Source organism: Stomoxys calcitrans, chromosome 1 (assembly GCF_963082655.1).
Source record: "Stomoxys calcitrans chromosome 1, idStoCalc2.1, whole genome shotgun sequence".
In the NCBI taxonomy this organism is placed as follows: Eukaryota; Metazoa; Arthropoda; class Insecta; order Diptera; family Muscidae; genus Stomoxys; species Stomoxys calcitrans.
Window position 1 is genome coordinate 132,540,658 of NC_081552.1, and position 26,293 is coordinate 132,566,950.

The 26,293-nt window shown below is 41.3% G+C and overlaps 1 protein-coding gene across 3 annotated transcripts in view; it reads left to right on the top strand.

Annotated features, from left to right (window-relative positions):
• Window positions 1-26,293, top strand: part of LOC106094538 (uncharacterized) — a 153,981-nt gene that overhangs the window by 72,347 nt on the left and 55,341 nt on the right. The window lies entirely within an intron of this gene.

The window sequence follows — 26,293 nt, forward strand, 5'->3', positions numbered from 1 at the left end:
GTCAGATCGTACTTTTCTCGCCTTGTTCAAACGGGTGCGAACCTTTGCTGCAACAAGATAATGATCCGGATCTATATTCGCTACACGGATCGAACGTACATCTAACACGCTGGATGAATGCCTTCCATCTATCACAGCGTGATCAATTTGGTTTCTCGTGTTTTGATCGGATGACAGCCATGTGGCTTTGTGAATATTTTTATCTTGAAATCTGTTTTTTTTCCGCGGCAAAATCTATCAGCCTCAACCCATTACTGTACTTTATCTAGTGGAGGCTAAACTTTCCGACTATTGCACCAAAGATGTCTTCCTTCCCTATCTTCGCATTTAAATCTCCCAGAACGATTTTAATATCATGAGCGGGGCAGCGGTCATATTCTCTCTCTAGGCACTCGTAGAAAATATCATTGGTCTGCTCGTCCTTGTCTTCCGTTGGGACATGGATACAATGCGGATTGTGGCTAGCCTCTCATCCACCGGAGTAAAGCTGGAAACAAGGTATTTCAGCATGCAGCTATAATACAGTTCGTCACCGTTTGGTGTTGAAGTGACGCCATTCCCAGTCAATCGCACTTCCTGTAAAGCGGTAATATATGGCTTGTTCTTGTCTAATACATCCACCAGCGTGTATACTGCACCCTCTCTATAGAGGGTGCAGACAGACAGGTTCAGGTCCGTTTTTACTATTCCTTTGTTTCTCATAGTTTTTCCGGGGCGGGTTACTGGTCCAGCGCCCCAACCGCGTGGGTTTTGTGGGATTACACATGTATCCCTCGTTGTGGCGAACCGCTTGCTCCAAGATCCTGCAGCCGCCGATTTTATTTTTTTTTTTTTCCTTTCTATTATTCACATTGCTTTCTATTATTTAGTAAGTTTTAGTTGGCAATCTAGCTGGTTCCATAGGTTATGGGCAAGTAAAACATATTTCCCAGTAGGTAAGGTTAAAAAGAGAATACCGCGACGTGCTCTGTTATAAAGTCTGCGGACCTCTTTCCCAATGTTGCGAATCTCCCCGATCCACCAGGGTTTTTCTTGGGCTGATTTTCTTTCTCGAAGAGAACAACTATCCTGTTCACAATGTCGTCAATGTTTCTATGTTTGGGAAAAAAACACGGCAACTTTAAGAACAAACAGACGTATCCATTTTATCATGAAAATCAATTTCAATAATTCGTATTTTTTTATAAATAAACCTCTTATCAGGCATCCCATTCGCAATTATTGCAAATAGAATGCCTGTCTTTTTACCCCACGTCATGGACTGCAATGTCGTTGAGGAGGAGATTCACACTTCGCAGCATCTACCGACAGCAGGTCATATCAATAATACAGGTGCGCAAACAAATGCTGGCAAAAGAAGTGTATAGAGACAGCGTCAATCCCATGGCAGTCGGTTGTACGTACCGGTTTGACCCGATGGAGTAATTCATCGGCAAGGGCTGCCCCCTTAGTGTACAACACACCTCAGTGCCGTTAAAATCCGGGAAATATTGAAGAAGCACAAACAGATGGATGACAAACCGTTTGGTATATTGAATGTTCTACATCAAATTGATTTTGCCTCAACTTCCTAAGCGGCATCGCTGGTAACTCAAACCAGCAATAGTAATAAAAGCGACAACAACATCATCGGTGAGACGACAAATGGTGTCCTCCAATTTCTATTTACAACGTCAACACTAAGACGCTAGTTGACTCTTTAGGGGGAATAATATCGAAATTTTCTTTTAAGGTAAAAAATATTAATAGGCTTGGATAGGTTAGGTGAAAAAGTGGGTGCAGATATTAATTTGCCCCATGCCACTATAGACATACATCTAAGCCAGTAATCGGCTTGTTGTGCGCTCTAAAAACTAAAAAGTAACCTCGAAAAAGAAAATTTTAAGTTAGGAATTCCTTGCTACTTACAAAATCCTTAATTTTTTTCCACGCCACTGCCCTAAGTTGGTTCATGTCTGGTATCGTGTCTCCACCTAAGTACTGGTATCTGTTAGCCGTGAAAGCCGGGCAATGATAAAGATAAAAATATTTTTTTTTTAATGAACCGTCCGTCCATTCTTCAATGATGGCACTCTTGCGCGAGAAAGACATCCATTCTTACTCGTTTACGGCCAAGGAATTGAAGCAACCATCTTTCAGAGGTTTGACTTCTAACAGTGAAACGAAAGATATAAACGCTAAATTAGACGAAATTGTCTCATTATTGCCTGGGAAAAAGATTTCTGATATCTCTAACATAAGAGGTATATAATCTCAAATTGTTTCTTGGGAAAAAGCCTAAAAGAAAGGATTCCGAAATCCAATGCTGAAGGTGCCAACGTTGGGGATACATCTCGAAGAACTGTAATTCAGCATACAATTATGTAAAATGCGATAAAAAAAAACGGGGTCCAGGCGAATGCCAACATACTAAGGAGGATTCAACGGATCCTTTCTGTAACAACTGTGGTGAGATGGGTCATACGGCGAACTGGCGGGGATGCCCAACATATAGGAAATACGTTGATTCTCGTCAATCCCATGGCAGCCGGTTGTACGTACCGGATTGACCCGATGGAATCTTCATCGGCAAGGGCTGCCGCCTCAGTGTACGTGTTCGTCTTTTTTCGTCATGGGAGAGGCACATCCCGGAGTGCCTTCTCCGTATGCTTTTGGTCCGTGCCGGGATTGAAAAGAACCCCGGACCCTTGTTCTGTTCCGTTTGCCAGAACCGCCTTCATCATCGGTCAGTGTCGGTGAGGTGTAACAGGTGCTTGGAGTGGGTACATTTCCGTTCTTGCTCTGGCCTAACTTCGCTACGGGAGTATAGTCATACTGGCTATGTCGCTAGGTGCTGTGCGAACTCAGCCAGCAGTGGGTCACAAGCGTCGCCGTCGTCGCCTTCGGCGTCCTCGTCGTCGGACTATGTGACCCCCCCGACCTCTCCCGTACGGCAATTTATGCAAAGACAGCACCCTAGCCCTACTATTGCCAGGCCAGTGTCGGGAAATGTATCGTTCCTGCAGTTAAACTGCAATGGACTGCGAGGCAAGATTGATGAGATTGTGGATTTTATGAGTCGGAAGAGCATATCGGTCGCAGCGATCCAGGAGACAAAGCTGACTAACACCTGCAGCTTGCACAGTTGTCACGGCTACAATGTGCTACGTAAGGATCGCTCAAGGAATGGAGGTGGGGGATTGGCCTTCGTTATACACCATTCCGTGCAGTATAGACCTATCTCGCCTGCGCTTGACGCTAGTGACCCATACATGGAATGTATGGGGGTAGCAGTCAGGTCTGGTACTGCCGAGATAGAGATATACAACGTGTATATACCGCCGGTTGGTAGCTGTGTCCCGATTAATGGCCAGGCCTACAGCCCCGACATAAGTGGGTTGCTATCTGGCCATGGTCGTCTGGTTCTGGGGGATTTTAATGCACATCACACGTCATGGCATTCTCCCCTAGGTAACGACCAGCGTGGCTAAGCTTTGGCAGAGCAGATAGATAGTTCCACGTTTTGCACGGTGAATGAGGATGCCCCCACTAGGATTACGAGGAGGTGCAGCAGCTCGCCAGACATCTCAATTGCATCCCCTAATCTCCTGAGTGACGTATCCTGGCAAGCCGTCATCTCTTTGGGGTCAGACCACCTCCCCATAATTCTCACCATCGACCGACCACCCGACTTCATAACCTCTGAGCGCCGGTAGTTCATCAATTATAAGAAGGCCGAATGGACTGGCTTCAGAGAGTATACCAATCGCCGCTTCAATGAACTGCCACCCCCCTCTGATGTGCTTGTGGCCGAGAGGAAATTCCGAGACATCATCAACGCAGCAGCCGCTCGCTTTATTCCAGCCGGTCGAATACCGCAAGTGCGACCCAATTTCCCGGCGCAAGCAGTGGTACTCGCAGACGAGCGTGATGGGATTCGTGCTATGGACCCCGCTAACCCCAGAATCAGCGAGCTGAATCTGGAAATAAACAGGGTAGTCAACGAACATAAGCGGAATTTGTGGCTGGAACACTTGGAGCAATGTAACTTAGGCACCGGTGCAGGCAAATTGTGGGCCACTGTTAAGTCTCTCTCGAACCCCGGTAGACGGGACGACAGGACCTCAGTCACTTTTGGCGAGTTAACCGTGACTGATCCGAAGAGATGCGCCAGGTTGTTCAACCGTCAATTTATCGTGCATCCCGAGAGAGACAGGGCAAGGAGGAGAGCCATTCGCCGTATTCGTGGTCTCCGAGCCGATGAACAGCCATCACAATTTACCGTGGGCGAAGTTACGAATGTCATCCGTGGCGCCAAATCTTCCAAGGCGTTGGGCCCCGACGGAATCTCTACATTGATGCTGAAGAACCTGGATTTACCTGGAGTTGAGTACCTTACCACTGTCCTTAACCTGTCATTGAACACTCTTATAGTTCCCGATGTCTGGAAAATGGGCAGAGTGATCCCGCTACTGAAGCCTGGTAAAGACCCGAGTTTGGGGGAGTCGTACAGACCGATCTCCCTTCTCTCACCAGTGGCTAAGACGCTTGAGGCATTACTCCTCCCGAGCCTCGTAGGAGAATTTCCATTCGCCGAGCATCAACACGGATTTCGGAGACTGCACAGCACAACAACAGCTTTGCATGCCATCACCACACACATTTGCCGTGGCTTCAATCAACCCAGGCCATGTGATAGGACGGTCCTCGTGGCATTGGACCTATCGAAGGCATTCGACACGGTCAGCCATGCCAAATTATTTGAGGACATCGCCAACACGTCCCTCCAGCCAGGCCTTAAACGTTGGGTCGCGAATTATCTGTGTGGCCGCCAGTCATTTGTGGAATTTAGGGATAAGAAGTCAAAACACCGTAGAGTGAAACAGGGAGTTCCCCAAGGCGGGGTGATATCTCCGGCTCTGTTTAACCTCTACCTTTCCTCCATCCCACCTCCTCCAGACGGCATAGAGATCGTATCATATGCGGACGACTGTACGATCTTGGCATCAGGCCCCCCACCCATTGATGACATCTGCGATAGGTTGAACGTCTACCTCAACGAGCTTGCCTCATATTTCGCTGCAAGAAATCTGAAGATATCCGCCACCAAATCTTCAGCCACACTGTTCACTACAAATACGCGTGAGGTGAATTCTGAGCTGACTGTGATGGTCGATGGAGAATTGATTCCGACCATCAAGTGTCCCAAAATACTTGGCGTCACATTTGACAGCTCCTACACTTTCTCCCCACATGCCACAGCAATCTGCAATAAAGTCAAAAGTAGAAACAAGGTCCTCAAGTCACTCGCTGGCAGCACTTGGGGTGCAGACAAAGAAACCTTGTTGACCACGTACAAAGCAATTGGCCGGTCTGTGGTAAGTTATGCAGCGCCAGTGTGGTCACGTCAGCTTTGTGACACGCAGTGGAATAATATTCAGATCTGTCAGAATGCCGCCCTCCGAACTGCGACGGGCTGCCTCCTTAGTTCTCATGTGGACCACCTCCACCAGGAGACAAAGATCCTACCAGTGCGAAGACATAACTACATGCTGTCTAAGCAATACCTTTTGGGCTGTTATCGCAGAAATCATCCAAATCATCATCTTGTGGATAGATACCCACCGCCCAGAAGCCTTAAGGTAGATCTACATGATCTAGAGCGTGAGGTCCAGCGCTACAAGAGAGAACCTCTAGATCAAGCGGCATATCAAGCGGGTCTGAACAACATTCATGCAGACACGGTAGCAGACGCGTTAACTGGCTACCGGGTGAATGTAGTCCTTGGAGTACGACCGCCACCCATTGCACCCGAAGAAATCGACCTCCCCCGGCAAACCAGAGTGATTCTGGCTCAACTACGTTCCGGCAGATGCAGCCGCCTCAATTCCCACAGAGCTAGGATTGATGCCGACGTGCAAGATGTATGTCCCGACTGTAACCAGGGACCGCACGATACACGTCACCTGTTTAACTGCCCGGCCAGACCCACTCGACTCAGACCCAGATCCCTGTGGACGCACCCCATCTTAGTCGCGGAGTTCCTGGGTCTTGACACTCAACAGAATCAAGCAGACGAAAGATAGTACACAATAAACTGCTACAACAACAACAACGTTGATTCTCGTCATCAGCGGATTTCTAAGGCCATTGAAGAGAGGGCGATTGCAAAAGTCAATGTTAATAGAGCTGTGAATATGTCTATGGTAACCCCAGGCCATACATTCTCCCAATTATTTCATACTCGTTCTACGTAACAGAATGCTCCACAACAAAAACCGCAACTTAACCATTTCTAAAACTGTCATCACTTTTCTTGGAACCGAATGAACTGACCTTAGAAGAAGGCGTTGATTTATTTCTCTCCGAGTAAGCAAATTTGCCAACTTTGGATCGAGGCCAAAGCTGAATTTTTGCGCTTATTGAATAAAGTTAGTATTAATTATAGACCATAGAATCATAAGATTATTAACTTACAATGTAAGAACTCCAGTTAATACCAGTCGTCAATTAGATTTCTACGCCGCAATAAAATTGGCATTGGCTTCATTCAGAAATGACATCTGAAGAGAAATAGAAGAGTACAGTTGGGTAAATACAATTTTATTTATGATAATTCATCGGTTGGCGTTGCCGTTGCCTTTGCCATAAAAGATTCAATATATTTAATCGTATTTTTTAAATGATGTTGGTTTTAATACAGCGCTTTTTCAAAAAGAATTTTTGAATAATGATATTCGCAAGAAATATTTACTTGGATCGATATATGTCCACTGCAACTATAAGCCTGAAAGATTTGAGCTAGATTTAGTCAAGCTTTTACAGCTCTGGCAATTTTGATAGTTTTAAATTAGAAGGGGATCTTAATTCAAAAAGTCCTGTTTGGGGTGACCATCTTGAAAATTTAAATGGAAATGATCACTTTCCTATCAAATAGAGTTTACGTGTGGATCAACCGGAAATTTTAGTGAGGACTTATACCTTCTATAAGGATACAAATTGGGATGATTTCTTCCAGGATATGGACGCTACATCTTGCCGCATTATGTCCCTTTCTACATCAAACCTTACAAATCTTGAAATTGATTCCTTGATAGATGATTTCAAATTCTCTTTTAACTCTATTCACAACGCCCACTCCAAGCAAAACCTTATTCAAGGCAATAAATTTCAATTTTCGAAAAAAACCAAAAATGTTTATAAAATTAAACATGACAAAAGGAATTGAAGAGGATTTAGCATCGAACTGGGAACCGGATAAGCAGTGAATACGTTGTATTGTCTAAACAAATATAATTGCTTAAGACGATCATTAGGGAGACGGTCAGTATGGAACAAACTAACTTTTTTAATAAAAGATTGCAAGAAAAAACTGGTCCAACAAAATACCAAATAACGGGTAAAACTAAAATGCCACTCTGTCATCAATTTGTTCGGGACAAAAATATGCCCACCAGCACCACGAAACCTTCCGCCGTCGGCTACCGATACACCCACTTGAGGATTTGCAATCGAGACTTTCAAATTTTACATGTGCTATTTCCCGACACGTCTATGCATTTGATGATGAATTTGGTGTAGTTCATAACCGGATGATTACCACTTTGCCAACCCTGAAAAAGTCAAAGCTATTAATCATGCATCAATAATAAAAAATCCAGTGGATTGGATGGAATATTGAATTTCATTCAAAAAGTTACCTGATTCAACTAAAACCTTCTCACCTTTATATTTAATCAGTGCATCAACAATGGCTACTTTCCAATTGATTGGTAAGTTGCAAAAAATATTTCAATCAAGAAGAAATCAGATTGTATGCTTCCGTCTGATTATCGTCCGATCTCCCTTGTGTCCAATGTTGGCAATATATTTGAGCACCTTCTAAAACAGAAAATTGAAACGGCTTTATTATTGAATCTTTACCAAATTTCCAGTTTGGCTTTAGAAAAGCACATGGTACTCATCATGCACTATTAAAGTTCCATATGATATCATTAACCTTCGGAATAAATCATCAACGGTAGCAATATCCCCTGATATAGAGACGGCGTTTAAATCGGTCTGACTTGCGGGTATACTATAAAAGCTTACTAGCTGACCCGGGCCCGCTTCGCTGCGCCTTTTTTTACTTTATATGGACAAAAGTTTCCTTGGAATATTTATTTTTGACAGAGCTTTTAGTGAAATACCATGCTACGAAAATAGTATATCGCTTGACTAACAGTCTGAATCCCATAATTTATTGGTCTACGAATTTAAGTTTGGATGTAAGGACATTTAGGGGTATTTTCGGGGGTGAGGTGGTCCCCCAGACACTTGGCCCTGAAAAAATATCAGCATCGTGCTCTTCTTTCAAATACAATTTTTTTTAACCCCATATTGCCATTGGTTTAGGGGAGTTTACACGATGAGGCGTCCCCCAAACACATGGCCCCAAAATAGGTTGTCAAATTCGTTTTCTAATCTCAAATACCTTTCATTTGAGCCACATATTGGCATGGTCGAAAAATGTTTACCCCTTGGGGGGTGTTTTGGGGAAGGGGCGATGCCCTAAATACATGGTCCTACATTTGGATATCAAATTCGTATTCTATTCCCAAATACCTTTATTTGAGACCCATATTGCGATGGTCAGTAAAAAATTGCTGTTTGTGGGGTATTTTGGGAAAGGAGTAGACCCCCAAAAAATTGATCCCGAAAGTGGGTATCAATTCTTGCTCTACCCCCCCCCCCCCCATACCTTTCATTTAAGCTCTAGATTGACATGTTCGGTAAATACGCCCGATTTAGGGGTGTTTTGGGGATTGGGGTGGTCTCCCAAACACTAAGCCCGGAAAATATATCAACAACGTGCCCTATTCTCAAAATTGGATATCAAATTCGTTTTCTAATCTCATTTAAACTCCTTATTGCAAAAGTCAGCAAATATGTGCGGTTTGGGGTATTGTCCCTAAAAACTATTGGGTTACCCAAAAAGTAATTGCGGATTTTTCATATAGTCAGCGTTGACAAATTTTTTCACAGCTTGTGACTCTGTAATTGCATTCTTTCTTCTGTCAGTTATCAGCTGTAACTTTTAGCTTGCTTTAGAAAAAAAGTGTAAAAAAAGTATATTTGATTAAAGTTTATTCTAAGTTTTATTAAAAATGCATTTACTTTCTTTTAAAAAATCCGCAATTACTTTTTGGGCAACCCAATATAAGTATTAAGTTCCACTCTCTTTAAGACCCAAATTGTCTTGGTGAGCAAATAATTCCTATTTGGAGGTTGTTATGGTGGTGGGACGTCCCCTGGACATTTGGTGCCTAATTTTGATATCAGATACGTGGTCTACTCCCAAATACCTTTAATTTGAGCCCCATATTTCCATAGTCAGCAAACGTGACCGGCTTGGGGGGTGTTTTGGGGGATGGGCGGCCACTCAGTGAGTTGGCCTTGAAAATATATATCAGATTCGTGTTCTACTCTAAAAACCCTCTCATTTCGACAACTGAAGAAGCGGTTGATGCGTTCAGAATGCATGTTTTGGAGATACCTCAATAAGAGTGGCAAAAGTGCTTCAACAATTGGTTCAAATGCATGCAAAAGTGAATAGATCTTAACAGGGAATATTTTGAAAAACAATGAAGCTATTTTCGATTATTAGCATTTGTTTTTGTGTACTCTTATCCCGAAATATAAAAGGCAACCTTCGTACTGTCCTTCTTCTTACTTCCTTTCAGTAATAGCCTCGTCTTTACACGTTCTGGATCCCCCATAGGATTCTCGCCGTCCTACCGGCTGTTTCGCTGTTACGCAGGCTTTCATGTGCACTCGTCGCCCACTCTCTTAACTCGGACTGCGTCGATCCGAAAAGCTTCGGGTAAACCAAGTTTATTGACGCAGTTCTGTGGACTTTACTGCCAAATCGTCTGCCCATTCATTCCGCCTTACTCTGTTATGGCCCGGCACCCAAACGTTGCAGATTTCTCCATTCTCAGAGAAGGTGTTAATCTCCTTACACTGCAAGACTGTTCGTAACCTTACCGTCCTGGTTGTTATTGCCCTTATGGCAATTTTACAGTCCGTAAAGATGTTCACATTCCTCGCGATACCTCGCGTTAACACCACACCACCGTACGCATTCTCTGATCGTTCGGATCTACGCCTGCAGGACTGTATTATGGTCAGGCAGTCTATAGCAGATATCAGTCCCTGGGGTCTCAATGTAGACCCCCAGGCCCACTTTGATCTACCCGTGTAACATGATCTTCCAGATGTTCCGTCAATCCAAGACTGTCACGCTGGCAGCTGTGTCTCGCACTCGACATTAAGGTTCATCTCAGTTCTCGATCGGAAACCTCTTCCCTTGCTTCCAGTTTTCCTATCGTCGTCTCTATTGTACCGCGATGGTATGAGCTGCTCCCATCCTCAATCCATTCTCCTATCGCCTTAAGTCTCATAGCCGCAGTGGCTGCCTTAATATGTATGTCATTGGGACGGATATCTAGAATATATATTCCTCATCTGGAATATATATTCCTTCTCGCTCCGCCTATGCCAATACAACATGTTCTCTGAACCTGTTGTATCGTCCTTTCTCCATAGCAGTTCACCAAACTACTGAGGCGTAACCAAGTATTGGTCTAATCACGCTTCTGTAGAGCGTGTGAACTGTCCTCAGATTCAGGCCCCATTTCGAGACTACGGCCCGTCTACATAGTGCCCAACATCTGTGAGACTTCTCGGTACGCTGCTGAATGGGACAATTCCAATTCAGTTTTCTATCCAAGACCACTCCTAAGTAATTGACCTTGTCAGATATCGAAATCGTTCTATTGAGGAAACATTTTGCATTAAATTGGCCCACCTTCGTCTTCCTCGTGAACAGGCATATTTCAGTCTTCTCTGGGTTAACAATGAGACCTCTGGGTCTAGCCCAGTCATATGCCGTATGCAAGACCCTTTCTGCATAGCTGGTTCGGATTCTTACCCCTTTGAAGTATTAAAATATTGTCTGCGTAACAGACGGGTTCAAATCCCTCTTCAGTCAGCATCCGTAATAGGTCATTTATGGTGGCTACCCATAGGAGTGGCGATAAAACGCAATTTATCCACCTGTTCCTTAGAATATGGTTTATCGAGTCTCTGAGGACCTCGTCCATCCGATACTCCACCGACCTTCCCTTGACATAGACATGCTGTTTGTATTTGAGCAGTTCGATGTATGTCATACTCTTAATCATGGTGTCCACAATTCGTTCCATGGTTTTGAGTATAAAGGACGTAATGCTTATAGGTCTGTAGGTCTTTGGTGTCGCGTAATATATCTTGCAGGGCTTTGGTATAAATACAAATGGTTTGAAGCTCCTTAAGGATTCGTTCACCATAAATTCTGCAATGATAAGCCTGCGATCACCATCATTATTTCAAGATTCCAGTATCTCCGTAAGGCCCGTAGTATCCTGTGGAGAATGGGTTTTCTTCAAAACGCCTTAACATATCCTCCGTTGTCGCTGCTCTCACTCCCATGTTGTCTACTAACGTTTTAGTTTGGACATGGGTTTTTGAGATAAACTTTTTCATCTTGGCGGCGTCATTAACGCTATCGACCTGTTCGCAGAAAAGTTTCCAGGAGGTACGTTTTGTTAATTTTATTGTATTCCTTGCCAATATACTTCCGTTTTTTTACGACGTGGTCTGTTAAAGTGACTGCGGACATATTTCCCAATATTGCGAATCTCCCGGTCATCCAGGGATTTTCTTGGGCTGATTTCTGAGGACAACTATCTTCGAAAGACCCCACCAGTGCAGTCGTAATCCTGTTGACATTTTCGTCGATGTCGTCAATGCTTGGACAATCTAAATTATCTTTCCCAAGACTTCGGGTGAGAGTACGCATCACCCTATTAGTACCTCGTATCCTGTTTGTTTTGATTTCCTCACCAGCCGTTGCAGCTCCCAGATATAGTGATGCCAGGTATGCTCCACCGTCTCGCTGTCTCACCACTGTTGCATCCGACGTTGACAACTCTGGGGAAAATATAAACTCAAATTTTTATGACAAATAATGCAGGTCCTCGGCCGAGTACCAGTGTTAGCATAGAATAATTGGTAGTTGATATGGGTCAGTCTAGAAACTTTGTTCTGGGTCGTCCATGGCTCCTGAATTAAGGCAATATGAATCTTGCCCTTGCTGATTTTCTCCATCAGATCGTGTGTAGCAGTCTCGGTCCGGTGGGGGTTTATCTGGATTACCTCAATCATTGGTCCTCCAGTAAATGGGCATCTTGGGAGTAGGTGATGATCTCATCGTCTGCTCCCTGTTCTTTAGACTGCAATGACATTCCTGTCACTGGACTGCCTGATGTCATCATTTTAGGTTCTTTGCCTAGTCTAGTCTTCCGACTCTTTATAAAGCCGGTAATGGTTCCGTCGTCGAGTCCCTGATCGTTAGGCTGTGTTGAGTTTCCATTCCCTGTACTGCCTGATGTTTCAATACTACGATCTTTGCCTATCTTAGTCTTCCAAAGCTGAGGTAAATGGGCTTCCTGGAAGTAGGTGATGCTACCATCATCGGCTCCCTGTTAGGCTGCATTGATGTTTTAATAAGCCTTGTTCGCGTAGTGCGTCATGACATTAGTCTTAGCCAAACTTGTCACGGAGACCTGATCAATGCCCACCACAAGGAGTGTTCCTCCCTCTTCTCCTCCCTGTGGAAAGCCTCCCACTTCTCTGCAATCAAACCTTTGTTTTGCTTGCTCCAGAATCCCAACATGCGTTCCGTCGCAAATTTACTGCCCCATCCCTTAATGAAGACAGTCGCCTTTGTGAGCTGGGGAATGTCCATCTTTCTCACCAAGTCGAGCTTTGCGCCCTGCCAGGGAGCGTGGATACCTCCAGCGTAAAGATGTCCCCTCTAAACTCGCAGCTCATAACTTATATAGGTGTACCCTTTCACACATGTTCGAAAATCCGCTCGTTAACCAGATCCTCCATTTGGGAGCGATGATCTGGTGGAATCCTACCGGATGCCTTGCCGATATTGATGATTGCATAAGTCAGCTTATCTCTGTTGTGCTATAGACATAGTGGTTAAGCGCATCACGAAGATCCTCAGTGACTCACTTGTGTCAGCATGCCCTAGTGCCAAGCCAAGGGGCAAACAGCGACCACCATGGTGGACCCCAGAGCTGTTTGGTCTAAACAAGAACTGCAGAAAACTCTTCAACAGAGCAAAAGCCACAAGAGCACCAGACGGTTGGGTCATCTATAAGGCTGAGCTAAGAAAATATAAGGACGAGCTGAGAAAGGCTTAGAAAAAATCATGCATAGAATTTTGCAGCTCCGTGGAGGATACATATGAGGCCTCTAAACTAAGGAAGATTATGTCCTCGAGACCTATTACGGTGGGGTATATTTAGAAGTAAGAGAATGTATGGACAATGTCTAGAGTGGAAACACTAGAAATACTCGTTGATACACAGTTCCCGGGAAATTCTCCAACGGACAACGTGCCGCCAGAAGATGTTGTCACTGGTATGCATTCGTCGGAGACCATTAGTGAAATTGTGACTGAGTTGAAAATAATTTGGTCGATAACAAGTTTCGACTCGTTTAAGTCGCCAGGCCCTGACGATGTATCACCGGTTGAATTACAAGCTGTGTCTGATAGACTGATTCCCTGGCTTAAGGCTGCATGTATCAGAATGTCATATATACCTGTGGGATGGAGGGACACGAACGTCGTTTTCATTCCGAAAGCACGAAAACCCTTCCACACGAAGGCGAACGATTTTCGTCCTATTAGTCTGTCATTCTTTATGCTGAAGACTCTTGAGAGGTTGATAGAAACCTATCTTAGGGTAAAGATTCCTGTAGATCGCTTGTCGCGACAGCGGCATGCATATAGTAAAGGCTAATCCACTTCACGACCTAGTCAATAATAAAAAAATTCAATAATTTGCAAGTTGTTCGTTTGTAAGACGATTCATGGTTAAATTATAGACCAAACTGAAGATGTTTGACTGTGAAACAAAACACGAAACGTGCGTGAGCTGTTTAAACCAGTGTTGCCAAAAAGATAATAGCTATTTTTAGAGCAAACTGTATCGTTGTTTGCTCCCGTCGGTGCTCCTTATATTTGGGTTGCCCTCACACCCAACATATCGTTTATTTGTGGAGTATTGACAAATTTTGGAATTTTGTTGAAAGTGGTCAAGATCGGACCATATTTGGATATAACTGCCATAAAGATCTCCCAAAATAGAGTATTGGGCCCATAAAAGAAGTATTTTTACCGGATTTCGATTAAATTTGAAACAGAGTTTTTGTAGTCCTTTACACTCCTTCGTCGAATGTGGTCCAGGTCGAACCGTTTTTTGGATAGTGCTTCCGCATAGACAAATCTGTATTCTCTATGGGTAAATGCTTTCTGAGTATTACCCAACACCTATCTTTATTTATGTGAATAGGGGCATCACACAAAAAAGTTGGTTTTGCAAAAAACGCATTTTAAGATTTCATTTTCCTTTGCTTCAAAAAAATAAGAAAATGTATAAATCTTTACTCGAAAAATTATATTTTTGTATTACGTCAAACCAAATAAATTCTGAATAGGTTTTTAAAAATAGATGTTATTTCTGCTCAATTCATGGAAAGCATTTAAGTTTTTTTTTTTAAATAAAATAAAATAATTGCTAAAAAAATGCTTGTGGAATTCGATTGTAAATTTTCTGTAATGGTCGGACGAAGAAAGCAAAAACTGCGAAGAATAGATCAAGAAATTAGGGAAACAGGAGTCCAATTATGGTACCATTGCTGACAAATAAACAGTCAGTTTAGTTTCCTAAAGGACGTATCGATTGGCTGATTAAAAAATGGAGGAACATGCAGCGCACCGACGAATGTTTAATTGTATTATATGATGGTACAGGGTCTAGACAGTCGGCCTGCCCAAACCATTATATAAACAACAATTCACAGAAAAGGGAGTCAAACATTGTAAGGCAAAAGTATTGATACGTTGGAGTTTTTTGTACAACAAGATTGAAGCTTTATTTAATTAATTTATTGTTATAAAATTTTGAGAATTGATGTGAACACAACCGTATATGTATACGTCAGACGCTTGGGTCCTTTATGGGCAACGTCTGCTTTTCCCTTTGAATCTCAAAAATTGTTAGCATGAAAAAAAAACTTTGGACGAGAAACAATGAACAACCTGAAATTGTCGGAATGTGAAAATGGAATTTAAAATATGTTTAATATATCATATTTTTTGACCATATTACATTTAGAAAAAAAAACTCCCATATATTACTGTTATTATAATACAATTGTTAACACCAACAATCACATATTGATTAAATTTAAAATAATCCCAAAAATCTCGTTTTGAGAATTGGAAACTTTGTTAGTAAAATGCCTAATACTTTAGGATAGCTAATAAAATATATTATTGGGTTGCCCAAAAAGTAATTGCGGATTTTTCAAATAGACGGCGTTGAAAAATTTTTTCACAGCTTGTGACTCTGTAATTGCATTCTTTCTTCTGTCAGTTATCAGCTGTTACTTTTAGCTTGCTTTAGAAAAAAAGTGTAAAAAAAGTATATTTGATTAAAGTTCATTCTAAGTTTTATTAAAAATGCATTTACTTTCTTTTAAAAAAATCCGCAATTACTTTTTGGGCAATCCAATATTTGCTACATAATTTAAAATAAAATATAAGCATTTATTCTCTAAAACATTGAAAGAAAAAAATTCATTCATTGGTGTTCTATAGTCTCTTCTTCTTCGATGTCCTTGCAACTTCTACAAAGGTTGTTACTGGCAACCTTCAGTCTGTCAGCATGTTTCCGATTAGACAGTGACCTGCCTGACGGTCACTATCTCGCAAGCTCGTCCCCTTTACAAATCTCTATGGCCTGGCACCCAGAACATCTGCGACAGTCGATGGCGGTTTTTGTGTTCAGAAATACGTTCTCCAGGGATTTAATGGCTGCCTGGATGTCTGAAAAGATATTTATGCCAATCGTCGTAATGACATTATATCTTAGCCATTCCACCACTTCCCTAATGCCAAGGATCTCCGCTTGACACGCACTGCAGTGGTCGGTTAACCTTTTCGATATGACAAGTTCTAGATCTTTAGAGTACACCCCAAAGCCCACATGGTCGTCTAGTTTGGAACTATCCGTATATAAGTCTATGTAACTTGTTACCAGGGATATCACAGTTCCAATTGGTTCTATCACGAATAGTGGTACAGTACTTTTTATAAAAAATATCGGCTCAGTTACGGTGTAATCCACATTGCGTGGAAAATTGGTTATTGTGTCAAGGATAACACAGTGTCCGTAGCCGCCACATGACCAATGAGAAAGCTGCCTTAACCTTACGGTAGTGGTCGCTGCAATTTGTCTAGCCACAATGTCCACAGGCATAAGATGTAGCATTAAATTCAGTGCATCTGATGGTGTCGTCCTGCAATTGTCACGTCATCAGCCTACGCGACCACTTTTACTCCTTTTTCTTCCAGAGACAATAATATATTGTGGCTTTATTCCAAAGTAGAGGAGACAGTACACCTCCCTGAGGTGTTCCTCTGCTGACCCATCTTTTTAGATCCACCGATCCCAAGCCTGTCGAAATGCATCTTTTAGTAAGTAGGTTATTAATAAACTTTCTTACGGTAGAGTTGTTGCCAAGAAACTTCAATTCCTTTGTGATTGACGTCGGTTTTACATTATTGAAAGCACCTTTAATGTCAAGAAATGCTACCATTGTATATTCCTTGACAGCGAGTGAACCCTCTATGTAGCCACTAGGTCGTGAAGGGCTGTTTTAGCGGATTTCTCTTTACTATATGCATGCTGCTGCCGCGACAGGCGATCTCTAGGAATCTTTGCCCTAAGATAGGTTTCTATCAACCTCGCAAGAGTTTTCAGCATAAAGGTAGTCTGTCATCTATAGGACGAAAATCTTTGGCGTTTGTGTGGTAGGGTTTTCCTCCTTTCGGAATGAAAATGACCTTCGTGCCCCCCATCCCACAGATATATATGACATTCTGATACAAGCTGAGTATATCTCTCTAAGCCAGGGAAACAGTCTACCAGACACAGCTTGTAATTCAATCGGTGATACATCATTAGGGCCTGGCGACTTAAAGGAGTCGAAACTTCTTATCGCCCAAAGGATTTTCGGCTCAGACACATTTTCCCTAATAACCTCCGACGAATGCATACCAATAACAACCTCTTCTGGCGCCACGTTGTCCGTTGGAGAATTTCCCGGGAAATGTATATTAACCAGTAGCTCTAGTGTTTCCTCACTAGACATTGTCCATACATTCTCTGACTTCTGAATATACCCCACCGTAATAGGTTTCGAAGACAGAATCTTCCTTAGCCTAGAGGTCTCAGATGTATACTCCACGGAGCTGCAGAATTATGCCCAGGATTCGTTCTGAGCTTTTCTCAGCTCGGCGTTATATTTTCTTAGCTCAGCCTTATAGATGTCCCAATCGCTTTTGCTCTGTTGAAAAGTTTTCTGCAGTCCTACTTTAGACCTACCAGCTCTGGGGTTCGCCATGGGATGTAATCCCAATCTTTCAAACACTGAATGGAAGATTGGATGAGGCTGCTGGTGACAAGAGACATGCAGTATTCCTACTAAAATCCGGCTGTCTCGCAGACCTAAACAAGACTGAAGGGGTTGTATCCTACGGATTCAACAAGTTGAAACTTAAGTAGTGGTTGGGGTTGGGGAATCAAGAGACTACTCGGCAGTTGTTGCTGAAAACTTGCCTGAGGAACTATCGAATACATCGCTAAAGTCTGGCGGATTGCAGGAGACTGAAAATCCCTCTTTATTCCACCTTTGGAATAAAGCCACAATATATTATTGTCTCTGGAAGAAAAAAGCGTAAAAGTGGTCGCGTAGGCTGATGACGTGACAATTGCGGTTAGGGTGGAACCTGTCTCCTTGGGAGGAGAGATTGTTCCATGTACAGAAAGCGCAAAATACCTGGGTGTTATGCTGGTCAGGAAATTTAACTTCAATTCCAACATTTTGGAAAGGGCAAGAAAGGCAACTCTTGACCTATACACCTGTAAGAAAGCCATTGGCAAAAGTTGAGGGTTTAGATCGCGTGTCATGCATTGAGAATATAGTACAGTTGTCAGACCTATAATGCTATATGCTGTTGTAGTCTGGTGGACGGCACTTCAAAAGTCCACCTACTGCTCAATACTTGTTGCTTGTTTGTGCATCACCGCCGCACTCAGGACGACACTATCTGATGCACTGAATTTAATGCTACATCTTATGCCTGTGGACATTGTGGCTAGACAAATTGCAGCGACCACTACCGTAAGGTTAAGGCAGCTTTCTCAGTGGTCATGTGGCGGCTAAAGATACTGTGTTATCCTTGATACAAAATCCGATGTTCATGCAGTGGGGTTACACCCTAGCTGAGCCCCTATTTGATAAAAATTACTGTACCACTATTTCTGCAAAAAGCGATTGGAACTACGATATCCCTGGTAACAGAAGTTACATAGACTTCTATGCGGATGGTTCCAAACAGTGTGCAGTGTGTATCAAGCGGAGGGTTCACTCACTGTCAAGGAATAAACAATTGCGATTAAGGAAGTGGTGGAATGGCTAAGATATAATGTCATAACGACGATTGGCATAAATATCTTCTCAGATCTTCTCCTGTTCCTATGGTATCACAATGGACGAAAACGTCTAAGTGATACTAATGGCAGAGCCACTTAAACCTAATCTAACCTTCCCCTAGGCTTCCAAGCATCGATTCAGGATCTGAGGGAATCCTTAGTATCCAAGCATGCGCAATTGGTCGAGAAGGAATATCTTCCTTGTTGACTAAATCTAGTGCTGCACCTGGCCGGATCTCACCAAACTTTTTTAGCGCACAACAATACATTTCAATTGAGCGTTGATCCCCGAAGGCAATTAGTCTGTATCTGTCACAAACTGGAGGAGACCCAGGGAATTGCGCAAGGACATCGGAGTATACTGATGACAGTCCTTTGACTATCCCACTCCAATTATTCCTGGGTACGTAGCTCTGCTCTTCTCCTTTGTCGACAACTGCCATTACCAAACTGTGCCTAGAGACATTAGCAAAGGTTCTTGGACCCTTCCTACTATTGTTTTCCCTATTTCTTTTGGGCATGGGATGCCCTCCAGGTGAGCACAGCCTTTTGGGGGAGTGCGGTGCAGTTTCTGAATCTAGACGTGTAGTTTTTGGGGTAGCCTGTGCAGCGAATTCCCGAGCTCAATTTAGAGTCTTTCTCCCTGTTAGTGAGAATATTAGAATCATTCGTACCAAGCCTCTTAATAAACCTGAGAGCGATGCGTCTTCTATTATTCCAACCTCTTAAAGAGCGTGCTGGTTTGCTGGGGAAGGCCGATGGCCTAGAAAAATTATAGGCATGCGAAGAAAGAATAGTTTCGGACTTGTCCTCGAACCAGGTGTCTTCGTCAAAAGCCCCTGCTGACCAGTCGTCTGTCGGCTAGTAGAGCCTGCAGAAGCCGCGCCACCAATCGAGGTTTCAGTAGCAGACAACATGCCACGGCCTGATACCACCACCGCAGTTGTTGGGTCTTTGTAGTTCATTCTAAGCCTCCTCCCGGGCTCTAGGTCTTCCGCTCCACTAGAAATAGACGCAGATCATCAACCGCCTAATGGATTGTCTGGAGTCTCCAGCCAGATGGCTGGCTTGGTTTTCCCAAAGTACTTGAAAACGGGGAGCTCTTTTTATTCTTCTGCATTTTGTCAGTGTTATGCTCTTCGGGAGATCTGATTATTTTTCCAGCTTCCCTAGAAGTGCTTGGAAGTCAGTTCTATCCTGCACTTTCGCCCGATTACGCTGCCGGTACATAGTCCTCTGTCTCCTTCGTCGTGCCCCGGATCGCTTTCTCGGTCTGCTTGTGAGCTTAGCAAAGCCTTCGCTCACTTCTGCCGTCACCCCGCTGCCCTCATCATTCGATTCGACTGCGATGACTGTTTCATTGGCACTGTCGCTATCTGAATCCGAGTCGGAAACACCACCTTTACTTTCGACTACCTACTCCAAAAAAGCTTTAAAATTTTTCGTAATAGGTAGTACCTATTCCGAGATACGGATATTTTCTCTTTGAGGAGCGAAAGAAAAACACGTCACGTCACACGTTAGTTGTAAAATATTTATTAATTTTTAGCAGACTTAATGCTCTGTAAGCAACAGCAAAGACCTCGAGCATGAAATGTTGAATTTCATTTTGTTATGATATTCATATACATATATAAACACTGTATTTGTAAGCCAGTGTCATACTCATCATGTATTAGAACGAGACAATCATAGTTCTAAATGTTAAAAAAGCAATCGATAATCACATACTCATGCAATCAGAATCGAAAAAACTCAAATAAACATAAACTTAATCACTTATATGCTTGGACAATTTAAAATATCTGGCCCAAGTCTTCTTCTGATTAGTCTTCCGAATTTTGTCTAGTTAGTTTTCAACTTATTATGGAAGCTTATCCGATTCGGCGCAGGCCATGGCTATTCTAAACCTGATGTAGCGATGGTCTGAGAAGGAATGCTCCTTGGAAACCCTCTATATATCGTCACATTTCAAATCTTCTCACTAATCCTATTAACAAAGGTAGCGGTGTTGCCAAAATTATACCACCTAATTTAGGTTGTTGGTATTCAAGATCGTTGGTATTTAAGAATTCTGCCGGGGCTTGGCCCCGCTTATTAATGTTGGTACTACATCACGAAATGTAGTGAAAGTTCGTATCCAATTAGATCTAATTGGATACAATCTGATACAATTAGATACCATGTATATTGGTTTATTATATATTTAATTGTTGTATGTACAACATTTTATCTGTTTATTATAGCGGTACAAAGGTTCTAGACATTTGTAGAGGTGGACATAGGCTTTCAGGCTGAGATACAGTGTGTCAAAATTTACCACTTTTACCTTCTCCAACTTTCTGGGAGCCATAACTTTTGATCTACTGAACCGATTTGTATGATTTAGAACTCTGGAGAAAGAGCTTGACAATGCTATGCCATCGTGTACCGCTAATGAGATATGCATTATATAATTTTAAAATATCAAAATTTTGACTTGGTTTTTCCGGTGTTTTTTTTTATACTCTCCACCATAGGATGGGGGGTGTACTAATTTCGTCATTCTGTTTGTAACTACTCGAAATATTCGTCTGAGACCCCATAAAGTATATATATTCTTGTTCGTCGCGACATTTTATGTCGATCTAGCCATGTCCGTCCGTCTGTCCGTCCGTCTGTCCGTCCGTCCGTCTGTCTGTCGAAAGCACGCTAACTTCCGAAGTAGTAAAGCTAGCCGCTTGAAATTTTTGCACAAATACTTCTTATTAGTGTAGGTCGGTTGGTATTGTAAATGGGCCATATCGGTCCATGTTTTGATATAGCTGCCATATAAACCGATCTTGGGTCTCGATTTCTTGAGCCTCTAGAGTGCGCAATTCTTATCCGATTGGGATGAAAATTTGCACGACGTGTTTTGTTATGATATCCAACAACTGTGCCAAGTATGGTTCAAATCGGTCCATAACCTGATATAGCTGCCATATAAACCGATCTTGGGTCTTGACTTCTTGAGCCTCTAGAGTGCGCAATTCTTATCCGATTGGGATGAAAATTTGCACGACGTGTTTTGTTATGATATTCAACAACTGTGCCAAGTATGGTTCAAATCGGTCCATAACCTGATATAGCTGCCATATAAACCGATCTTGGGTCTTGACTTCTTGAGCCTCTAGAGTGCGCAATTCTTATCCGATTGGGATGAAAATTTGCACGACGTGTTTTGTTATGCTATCCAACAACTGTGCCAAGTATGGTTCAAATCGGCCCATAACCTGATATAGCTGCCATATAAACCGATCTTGGGTCTTGACTGCTTGAGCGCAATTCTTATCCGATTGGGATAAAATTTTGCACGACGTGTTTTGTTATGATATCCAACAACTGTGCCAAGTATGGTTCAAATCGGTCCATAACCTGATATACAATAGCTGCCTTGTAAACAGATCTGGGGACTTGACTTCTTGAGCTTCTAGAGGGCTCAATTCTTATCCGATTTGGCTGATATTTTGTACGACGGATTCTCTTATGACCATCAACATACGTGTTTATTACGGTCTGAATCGGTCTATAGCCCGATATATAGCTCCCATATAAATCGATTTTACTTCTTGAGCCCCCAAAGGATGCAATTCTTATTCGAATTGGCTGACATTTTACACAGGTCGCCAACATATAATTTAATTGTGGTCCAAACCGGACCATATCTTAATATCGCTCTGATAGCAGAGCAAATCTTTTCTTATATCCTTTTTTGACTAAGAAGAGATGCCGGGAAAAGAACTCGACAAATGCGATCCATGGTGGAAGGTATGTATATAAGATTCGGCGCGGCCGAACTTAGCACGCTTTTACTTGTTTATTATCTCCATAAATTTTTAAGCTTTATAGTTCAAATTTCACACAAGTTGTACCAGTATATGTATGCACAGAATAAAAAAAGAATTATGTCTATATATTTAGCGGTTTACAAATGCCATTGTTTTTAATAAAAATAATTTTTTGTCAAAAATTTGCAAAATTTTTCGCATTTCCTTTTTGCAAACTTTGGCCCTCACATCATCATTTATTTCCATTTTCATAAAGCGTGTGCATTAAGACAAGTTTTAAATGCCAATTTATTTCATTTTGTTATCAAACCACCCCGTTATATTGGGATCAATATGTCCAATTTTTTTTTTACAAAATTTCAAAAGTTTTACACTAAAAAAATGTTCACGGTAATTTTTTACATTTTTTAACTTAAATTAAGTCTTGAAATCTTTCCAATAATTTTGGTATATTGTAAGATGACCTTTTTTTATTTGGACTTAGTGCTGATTTGCCAATCACCTCCGATACAGCTTCCTTCTATTGAAGATTGAAGTCGAAACTTCAATTTGATACAAAAAGCATTTAAACTTTAACGATCTACTATGCGGTTTCTTTCAATTATCTGCTTGTGCAGACTTAAATAAGATCAGAACAGGTTTAATGTAGCGGAGCACTTCTTAGCTCTTTGGAAGGTAGATAGAAGGAAGCTGTATCGGAGGTGATTTGCAGATTAAACCCCCTATCTCTCTCTTTAAATTAAGCTATCACTGTTGTCAAGAAAAAAAAAACATGGAAAGTCACAATTGTCATAGCTATATTCGAATTAGTTGTCGGTAATGCCGTTCTTATCCAAAATCAATTCGAGTGTTAGGCATTAGATACAAGAATTCAAATCATAGCACTGAGTCCAAAGTAAGAGGAAGAAAACGCGTGTCCCGTGGTATTTTCTCGTAATAGAAAATTTTGTGCCATTTTGCGCGAGGAACAGGGATCTGCACAAACGTGGATTAATTCTAACCTCCTTCAGGAGGTGCCCAAAAATTAACAATTTCCTTCTGTCGTCTCAGATAATCTCAGGTAATATTTTTTCTTGTGTGCCAATCAGGACCATTCTGTTGGATGATGTAAAATCTTTTCAATTTTTTTTTATTTAAGTCTATAGATAATAAATACCTTTACAGACTAATAACAATATATTTACAAATGTATTAACCTAAGAATTTAAAAATAATATAATTTTCCTTTTTAAACTTTCTCGATTCTCAGATAGATCTATAATATCTTTCAGTTGATTAAATTGATAACATCGAAAACGATCATTATTGGCATAGTTGGTTTTATAATAAGAAATTTTCAAAAGATCAAAATATCTGGTAGGTCTGATAGGAACGTTAAAGAAAATTCGACTCAAAAGAAAGCAGGAATCTATTTGACCATGAATTAATTTAGTCAAAAACGTAAGGTTTAGCATGGTTTTACGACTTTTTAATGTGGGAAGCTTTATAAGATTTAATCGGTACTCATACGAAGGTAATGAACTTCTGCCCCACCCATTTCGGCGGAGACAAAATAGTAGAAATTGTTTTTGAACTTATTCTTTCAAATCAGAATGAATATTGTAGTACGGATCCCATACCACTGAACCGTACTCGATATTACTTCTAACTAGCGACGTATATAAGTTTTTCGTCACAGAGAAATCATTAAGTTCTTTACTCCAGCGTTTCATGAAGCCAAGAGCATTACGTGCTTTGTTTACAACCATTGAGATGTGTTGACGGAAGTGTGAGCGTTGATCTAGAAGAAATTCAAGGTATTTAAAGCTATAGACTACTTCAAGTTGATTGGAACCCAAAAAGTAGCTAGTTTTAAGAGAGGTTATTCTTGAAAACGATATGTGTTTGCTTTTGGAAATATTAAGTTTCATAAAGTTCTGGTTGCACCATTCGTAAAGAGTATCAAGGTCATACTGAAGATAACACTGTTCATCAGAGTCTCTCGTTGATCTGAAGATCTTTACATCATCTGCATACATCAAAATATTCGAGTGCTTTAAAGTAAAAGGGAGATCGTTTATGAACAAACAAAACAGCACAGGGCCAAGGTGACTACCCTGTGGAACACCAGAAGAGACAACAATTGATTTGGGAACTGCAATACCAAATTTAACTTAAAGAAGGTTGTGGTTGACTATCAAATGCTTTACTAAAATCGGTGTATATAGTATACGTTTGGTAGCGTTCCCTAAAGCCATCGTTGACTAAACAAGTAAATTCTAAAATATTTGTTATCGTCGATTTCGATTTCCGGAACCCATGTTGGTAGGGAGACAATATAGAAAAGACTTGATGTGAAATAGTGTCAGTCAGAAATTTCTCTAATAGCTTCGGAATAGCATTAAAAATTGAAATGCCCCTGTAATTAGATACCTCATTGCGATTTCAGGCTTTAAATAACGGTCTTATATAAGATTGCTTCCACAATTCCGGCAGATATCCATGTTTTAATGAACTGTTGAAAAGTGTACAAAGGGGATACGAAAGTTCGAGAGCGCAATGCTTTAAAATGTTCGATGGAATTCCATCTGGACCGGGATTAAAAGTTATCTTTAGTGACCTTAAATTTTCGAGTACTACGTTTTCGCCAATCTCAGACACGTCTATAAAAGCTGAATTGTTGATTGTGTATGGATATGTTCCACGTAAATCATAATAATTATCTGAGTAGGTACTGCTAAAAAAGTCAGCAAAGATGTCGGCAATGCCTGAATCGTTATCAGCTACTTTAGCATTTTATCTAAGAAAATTCGGTAAACTATTACAACGGCGCTTTGAATTCACAAATTTGTAGAAGGATTTAGGATTTAATTTCAATTGATTTCTAATTTTATTCAAATAACTACCATACGCCAATTTGTTTTCTTTATTATATTCGCATCTTCTTAATGAATACATCGAAAAGTCAGACGTTAACCCTGAGCGTTTAAACCTTTTATATAATTTATACTTCTTGTTCTTCATCCTAGAAAGGTTGGTTGTATTCCATGGAGGACCAGATGCGTCGCAAAAAGTAGTTTAGGGACAGATTGAGAAATAAAGTCAAGCAGCCCAGTATAAAAAGTTGAAATCAATTCATTGATATCTTTAGATCTGAATTTCATTCCAATGAACAGATGCGAATAGTGGGTTCAGTTTGATGTAATCAGTTTTAGCAAAACTGTACACTTTTTCAATTGCTACATCTCTTTTAACTGTTAGAGTGGGATAAGGTATAAGTAATTTGAGTGTCGGATGATATCTATCCTCAGGACTTACAACCGGATCATTAGAACTTAAACATAACTCAGATGATTGATTAACGAAAACAAAATCGAGTAATTTAGAAAATGAATTGTTTATGTAATTAATTTGAAAAAGACCAAAATTTAACAATATGCCGATGCATTCATTAGATATGCCATTTGGTATCACGGGTGTTAAATCATTTGATTTGGACGAATGAATCTAGTTAATTTGAGGAAGATTAAAATCATCAAGGGCAATCAATGTGGCTCTTGGTTGAGACGACTGAAATGCTGATTGGATTGCAGATACGTGTTTTAAATAAATATCCTCAAATGAAGAGGGTGGGACGTAAGAACATGAAATAAATATTGAAACATTTTTAAAAAATATTTTTACGGCTACAAATTCAATATCCAAGGAAGATTCCACTATTATTTCTTCAGAAGGAAATTTAGTGGAGACCGCTATTAGCACACTACCGCCAGACTTTTTCATTTTATCGTTCCGATCACGCCTCGTTTACCTTATTCTGAAGCCAGGTTTCAGTAAAAGCGATGATAGTTTTGTATTTAACCC